We start from the raw sequence: 6,970 nt of genomic DNA, 5'->3' as shown, positions 1-6,970 counted from the left end.
CACATATTGTATGACTCCGTTTATATGAAATGTCCAGAATAGGCAAATCCATAGAGACAGAAAATAGATTAGTGGTTGCCAGGGGCTTGGGGGAGGAGGAAAGGGAATGAGTGACAAAGGGCATGGGGTTTCTTTCTTCTTTCTTTTTTTTTATTTTTGAGACGGAGTCTCACTCTTGTTGCCCAGGCTGGAGGGCAGTGGCCCGATCGCCGCTCACTGCAAGCTCCGCCTCCCAGGTTCACGCCATTCTCCTGCCTCAGCCTCCCGAGTAGCTGGAATTACAGGTGCACGCCAGGACGCCTGGCTAATTTTTTGTGTATTTTTAGTAGAGACGGGATTTCACTGTGTTAGCCAGGATGGTCTCGATCTCCTGACCTTGTGATCCACCCACCTCAGCCTCCCATAGTGCTGGGATTACAGGCGTGAGCCACCGCGCCCGGCCTCTTCTTCCTTTTTCCTTTTGCAATTGTTATTTAGTTTTGGTTTCATAATCATAAACTTAACTCTGCAATCCAGCTAGGCATGGAAGAGAATAAGGCAAACATGGAACCCAAAGGGAACTGAGAGAGAGAGCACAAAGATTAGAGGCTACTGTGAGCAAATGAGGTGGAGGGTGCTCTCCGCAGCTACAGAAGGAATGATCTGGTGGTGAAGATAAAACACAAGTCAAACTTATTAGAGTTGTCCACAGTCGGCAATGGTGATCTTCTCGCCGGTCTTGCCATTCCTGGACCCAAAGCGCTCCATGGCCTCTGCAATATTCATGCCTTCTTTTACCTTGCCAAGGACCACAGCTTGCCATCCAACTACTCAGTCTTGGCAGTGCAGTTGCAAAACTGGGAACCATTTGTGTTGGGTCCAGCATTTGCCATGGACACGATGCCAGGACCTGTCTGCTTCAGGATGAAGTTCTTGTCATCAAATTTCTCCCCGTAGATGGACTTGCCACCAGTGCCATTACGGTGTGTGAAGTCACCACCCTGACACATAAACCCTGGAATAATTCTGTGAAAGCCGAAACCCTTATAACCGAATCCTTTCCCTCCAGTGCTCAGAGCAGGGAAGTTTTCTACTGTCTTTGGAAACTTGTCTGCAAACAGCTCGAAGGAGACGTGGCACAAGGGCTCCCTGTTGATGGCGATGTCAAAGAACACGGTGGGGTTGACCATGGCTGGGCATATATATATACTATAATATATGTGACATGGCATGACAGGGCTCCCGGCAGCATCGGAATCTGTGGTACGGGGTTTCTTTTAGGGGTAGTGAAATGTTCTGACATTAGTAGTGATGGTTGTACAACTCTGAATATTCTAAAAGCCACTCAATTGTATGCTTTAAAAGGGGGGATTTTATGGTATATGAATTATATCTTGATAAAGCTGTGGTTTAAAAAAATATTTCTGGCCAGGCGCTGTGGCTCACACCTGTAATCCCAGCACTTTGGGAGGCCGAGGTGGGCGGATCACGAGGTCAGGAGATTGAGACGTTTCGCTCGTATTGCCCAGGCTAGAGTGCAATGGCGTGATCTCAGCTCACTGCAACCTCCGCCTCCCAGGTTTCAAGTGATTCTCCTGCCTCAGCCTCCTGAGTAGCTGGAATTACAGGCATGAACGAACCACCACGCCTGGCTAATTTTGTATTTTTAGTAGAGATGAGGTTTCACCATGTTGACCAGGCTTGTCTTGAACTCCTGACCTCCAGTGATCTGCCTGCCTCGGCCTCCCAAAGTGCTGGGATTACAGGTGTGAGCCACTGTGCCCGACCATTAGGTGTATTTCACCACAGTAAAAAACGATAAATTACAAAAAATGGTGACATGCCAGGGACAATGCCGTGTGCAGCTCATTGTCTGGCCCTGTCTCCAGGGTACCCTGCTATAGGATGTCAGGCCCGGAATCCCAGGAAGCAGGGGAGGAGAGGGAGGTACGTCTTCATTCCAGGCCCAGGATGCAGCCCAGCTCTGCCGTGGTTGCGCACAGTGACAATCTATCTCTGCCTCTCAGGCCAGGAACATATGAGTAAGCTTTGACTCATATCTGTCTTTTCTCCAATTGCCTAATCTTGCCTGGTCTTAATTAAAAATGTCTCCTTCTCTTTCTTACACTCACTCATCCCTCCACAGGTTTTCACCAAGCCACAGAAGAGCAGTCACTGACCCTGTGCCCAGACACCCTGGTGAGCAGGCACAGCCTGGTCGCACTGTTAAAGGAAAGGGGTCCCGATCCAGACCCCAAGAGAGGGTTCTTGGATCTTGCTCAAGAAAGAATTCAGGGCGAGTCTGCAGTGCAAAGCAAAAGCAAGTTTATTAAGAAAGTCAAGTGGTGAAAGAACAGCTACTCCCTGGACAGAGTAGGGCATTCCCAAAGTAAGAGGAGGAATGCGTCCACCCTAGGTACAATGCTTGTATATATATAGGATAAAAAAAGATCATAGGGAGATGTGCTCTGCTACAGGGGTTTGTGATAAAGGATTCCTTTTTTAAATTACCACATTCTGCAAGAATCAATGTTATTATCTTTGAAGAAAAATTAGGAATGCCTTTGTTCTCAAGATATTGGGATATCTGGACACTCCCAAGTTTGGGTTTGTTTAGTAAACATTATTAATTCATTTCCTTAACTGTAAACATCTAGAGGTTGGGAATACCTTTCTGGGAGTGCAGCCTAGATTCTGGGAATGCAAGTCCCAACTTCATTTTCCTAGCCCTCACTCAAGATGGAGTCGCTCTGGTTCAAACACCTCTGACACCCCCTCTACCATCTCCCGGGATGTTTAAACAAGCCATTCCCAGAGAGGCAATGCAGAGGTGCAGGGCAGGCCCTGAGCCCTGGCCACAGGCGATGCTTAAGCTGAGCGCTGAAAGGAGGGGTAGGAGTTCAGCAGGCGAGTTGTTAGAAGACTTGCATTTCAAGCAGAAGATCTGGAAAGACGCGCTGACTGATCGGCAAAAGGCTGTGAGCTGTGGGTGGTGCGGAGACTGCAGAAGCTGAGGCCATGGAGCTAAGGCGGGCTCAGACTTCCTCCTGAGGGCAACAGTTTTTAGCTGGGGAGGAACATGACCAAATCTGCCTTTCCCAGTGACCTCTCTGATCTCTTTGATGCAGTGTAGATCCGTGCTTAGCAAACTCAGAAGGCCCTGTCACCAGCAGGAAGGAAGAGACTCCACGACTGAGGGCAGTGGTAGGTTTAGGGGCCGGCCGCAGATGGGACTGAAAGGGGTAGCTGTGAACGGGCTGTAAGGGTGAGAGGGGAGGAGGAGTGGAGGGGTGATGATGCCTTCTATCGGGCGGGGAACATGCTAGAAGCAGTTTTGGGGGGAGGTGGGAAGGGTGGGTAAGCAGATGAAGGATTGGGTCTTGGAGATGCTGCTAGTTTGGCTTTGACGGTGCAGGTCCTCTGCTATGAGGTGAGTGGCTGTGCCCGCCAGCTCCTCTTCTCACTCCCTTCTAGGGTTATGAGATTTGTGACCCTTTCCTCTGCCTGCCTCTGCCCCTGCCCCCTTGGGACCCTGCTTGGACCAGGCATCCATCCTATGGAATTTGCATGAAGTGTTGACCTCCCTGCCCCTGAGGCATTGGGTGAGTGGCAGGTGAGAGCTGCTCACAGGGCATCAAAGGGGTTCAACATAGCACCCAAGGCCAGGCATGGTAGTTTACACCTGTAATCCCAGTACTTTGGGAGGCTGAGGCGGGCAGATCACCTAAGGTCAGGAGCTCGAGACCAGCCTAGCCAACATGGAGAAACCCTGTTTCTACTAAAAATACAAAAAATCTCTGGGCATGGTGGTGTGGGCACCTGTAATCCCAGCTACTTGGGAGGCTGAGGCAGGAGAATCGCTTGAACCCGGGAGGCAGAAGTTGCAGTGAGCAAGATCGCGCTATTGCACTCCAGCCTGGGCAAAAAGAGCGAGACTCCATCTCAAAAAAAAAAAAAAAAAATTGCACCTAATCCCAAGCCCAGAAGGTGGCCCCGAAACTGGGCCTTCCTTTGAAGCCAGGCCTGGTATTTGCCATGATTGTGCCTCCTTCCTCACGTCACCAACGTTAACTGCCCTCCATTACCCGGTGCTGCCTGGGCGCTGCGTGGGTGCTGGCGTGTGAAATGGCAACGTGAGGCCGTGTCTACTGAGCCAGGCATCTTAGTGCTTTACACAGAGGAGTGAAACCTCCTAGCTACCCTGTGAGTTAGGGACTATTGATTCTCATTTTTCAGATAAGGAAACAACCAAGGCACAAAGTGGTTGGTAGGTGGACTAAGGTCACCCAACAGCTGGAGACAAAAGGAGACACGTGTCTCCACCAGGAGCCACCAGCTGTCCCCCCTTCTCCATCCCACAGATTGAGTGAAGGCTTGGGCTACTCCGGCTGGACAGTATCAAGTGTTACATTCTGTAGAGCCAGGATGTTCCTCCAATCCTTTAATCCCAAATATTTTGTTTTGTTTTGTTTTGTTTTGTTTTGTGGCAGAGTCTTGCTCTGTCATCCAGGCTGGAGTGCAGTGGTGCTATCTCAGCTCACTGCAACCTCTGCCTCCCGGGTTCAAGTGATTCTCTTGCCTCAGCCTCTCGAGTAGCTGGGACTACAGATGTGCACCACCACACCCAGCTAATTTTTGTATTTTTTGTTGAGACGGGGTTTTACCATATGAACTCCTGACCTCGAGTGATCTGCCCACCTCAGCCTCCCAAAGGGCTGGGATTACAGGCATGAGCCACCACACCTGGCCTAATCCCAAATCTTAAACCTGCTTCTTGTTCTGCCTCTAGTGAAATCAAAGATCCCTCTGCTGCTGTCCCTGTGGGAATGTGGACAGGGATGACACCTCTCGCCAGCTCTGGGTGGCCCCTCTGGTCCTGCCCTTCACTGTCCAGCTCCTCAAGTCCTCCTCAATTCCCCTCTTCTCCAGCCCTACTGCCACTGTCCCCACCTGAGTACAGACCTTCATAATTTCCCACTGGGCCCCCTCCTCTGGTCCCCCCAGTCCCTCTCCTAGTCCATTAATTAATTAATTAATTTATTTATTTTATTTTATTTTGAGATGGAGTTTCGCTCTTGTTGCCCAGGCTGGAGTGCAATGGTGCGATCTCAGCTCACTGGAACCTCTGCCTCCCAGTTTCAAGCGATTTTCCTGCCTCAGCCTCCCGAGTAGCTGGGATTACAGGTGTGCACCACCACACCCGGCTAATTTTGTATTTTTAGTGGAGACGGGGTTTCCCCATGTTGGTCAGGCTGGTGTTGAACTCCCAACCTCAGGTGACCAGCCCGCCTCAGCCTCCCAAAGTGCTGGGATTACAGGCGTGAGCCACCGCACCTGGCCCCTAGTCCATTTTTATACACAGCTCTGAGGATGCTCCAATCTGACGACAGCATCTGCTCACTTAGCGCCCTGCCCCGGCATCTCATCGCCTTGGGGATAAAATCCACACTCTGAGAGTCAGTGCAAAGTTCTCGGCGTGGCCGCTGCCTCCTCCATTTCCCCAGGCCTTGCTCTACCGCACGAGTCCCTCTCTCTCTCAGCGCCTCCCAAAGGCCAACTCCCCGGCAGGGCTGATGGTGATAAAGTGTTCAGTAGTCAGCAATAAAGAGGGAAAAACAGCAATACTGATTCATAGATACGAAATCAACCAGATGTATCAGCCAAGTTGCCAGCACTCCTTTCTTGGTCACAGTATCTTTTATTCCAAACGTCCTTTCTATTTATTTTTTGTAGTTGAGATATTATTACTTCTTTTGTAAAATGGTGGTGAGAACAAAGGACTATTTTTTTAAATGTCCTTACTTGGCAAACTAAAAAATGTTTGCAGCTCTAGTAAGACTCCATTTTCATCTTGACAACTCAGTGGTCTGCGAGGGCTGGCCCACAGGCGGCCACACAGATGCGGCTCCCCGTTTACTCTTCTGCCAGAAATGCGCCCCCCGACCCCTGGCTTGCTCATTCCCCACCATCCTTCAATGCAGGTCTTCCCTGACTTTTTTTTTTAAGATGGAGTTTCGCTGTTTTTGCCCAAGCTGGAGTGCAATGGTGCAACCTCAGCTCACTGTAACCTCTGCCTCCCGGGTTCAAGCAATTCTCATGCCACAGTGTCCGGAGTAGCTGAGATTACAGGCATGTGCCACCATGCCTGGCTAATTTTTTGTATTTTTAGTAGAGACGAGGTTTCACAGGCTGGCCTCGAACTTCTGACCTCAGGTGATCTACCCGCCTCTGCCTCCCACACTCCTGGGATTACAGGTGTGAGCTACCATGTCCGGCCTTCCCTGACCTTTCTTCCCCCAAAGCCCATCCTTGCATGAGTGCATCATCCAGAACTCAGCACTGCGACCATTTGCACATCTGCCTCCCCAGGGACCTCGGCTGGTGGAAACCAGGCCCCCTCACATTTCCTTTTCCAGAGCCCAGCCCAGCCCTGCTCTGACTGCCCATACACAGAGCAGGTTTGCAAAATGCCTGACAGGGAATGAATGACTCCAGCTTCCTCCTCAGCAGCAGGTGGAGGTGGGGCTTGGGGCACCCAGGCCTCTGCTGGCTTCACCTGTCCGTGCCCGTGCAGTTGAACTGGGCTCTCCAGGCACTGCCTGCCTGCTGGGCCTCAGCACCACCGAGGGCTTCAAGGGCCCCAGCTGGGTGCCATGGACCCCTCTCCAATTCCACTAGGAGATCAGGGGCTGGGGTGCCTCATCTGGCCCTAAAGCCCCATGACACTGACCTGGTGCCTGTGTGATTCTTCCTCATCGTTCCCAGACAGGGGCCAGAAAATGGAATGAAAGCAGCCACTCTCTGAAGAGCTGGAGACCATCACCTGCCTCTGGAAGCCCAGGGAACCTCGGCTCAGGCAGAAGGACAGAGACTGAGGGAAGGGAGGAGACTGTGACAGAGAAGCAGAGGAGGGTGACAGAGTCAGGGAAGAACAAAACAGCCTGCAGTGGGAGCAGAGACAAAAATGTGGGGGACCCACAGGGAGGGGAGG

At 51.1% G+C, this 6,970-nt stretch overlaps 1 protein-coding gene and 1 pseudogene across 2 annotated transcripts in view; one reads left to right on the top strand and one right to left on the bottom strand.

Annotated features, from left to right (window-relative positions):
• LOC105515962 (cytochrome b561) overlaps window positions 1–6,970 on the top strand; it is a 32,450-nt gene that overhangs the window by 2,662 nt on the left and 22,818 nt on the right. The gene's annotated exons all lie outside the window — the stretch shown is intronic.
• On the bottom strand, window positions 676–1,169 carry LOC105515961 (annotated as a pseudogene).

This window comes from Colobus angolensis, unplaced genomic scaffold (assembly GCF_000951035.1).
Source record: "Colobus angolensis palliatus isolate OR3802 unplaced genomic scaffold, Cang.pa_1.0 Scaffold271, whole genome shotgun sequence".
Lineage (NCBI taxonomy): Eukaryota > Metazoa > Chordata > Mammalia > Primates > Cercopithecidae > Colobus > Colobus angolensis.
This window is presented reverse-complemented; position numbering and strand designations above follow the sequence as displayed.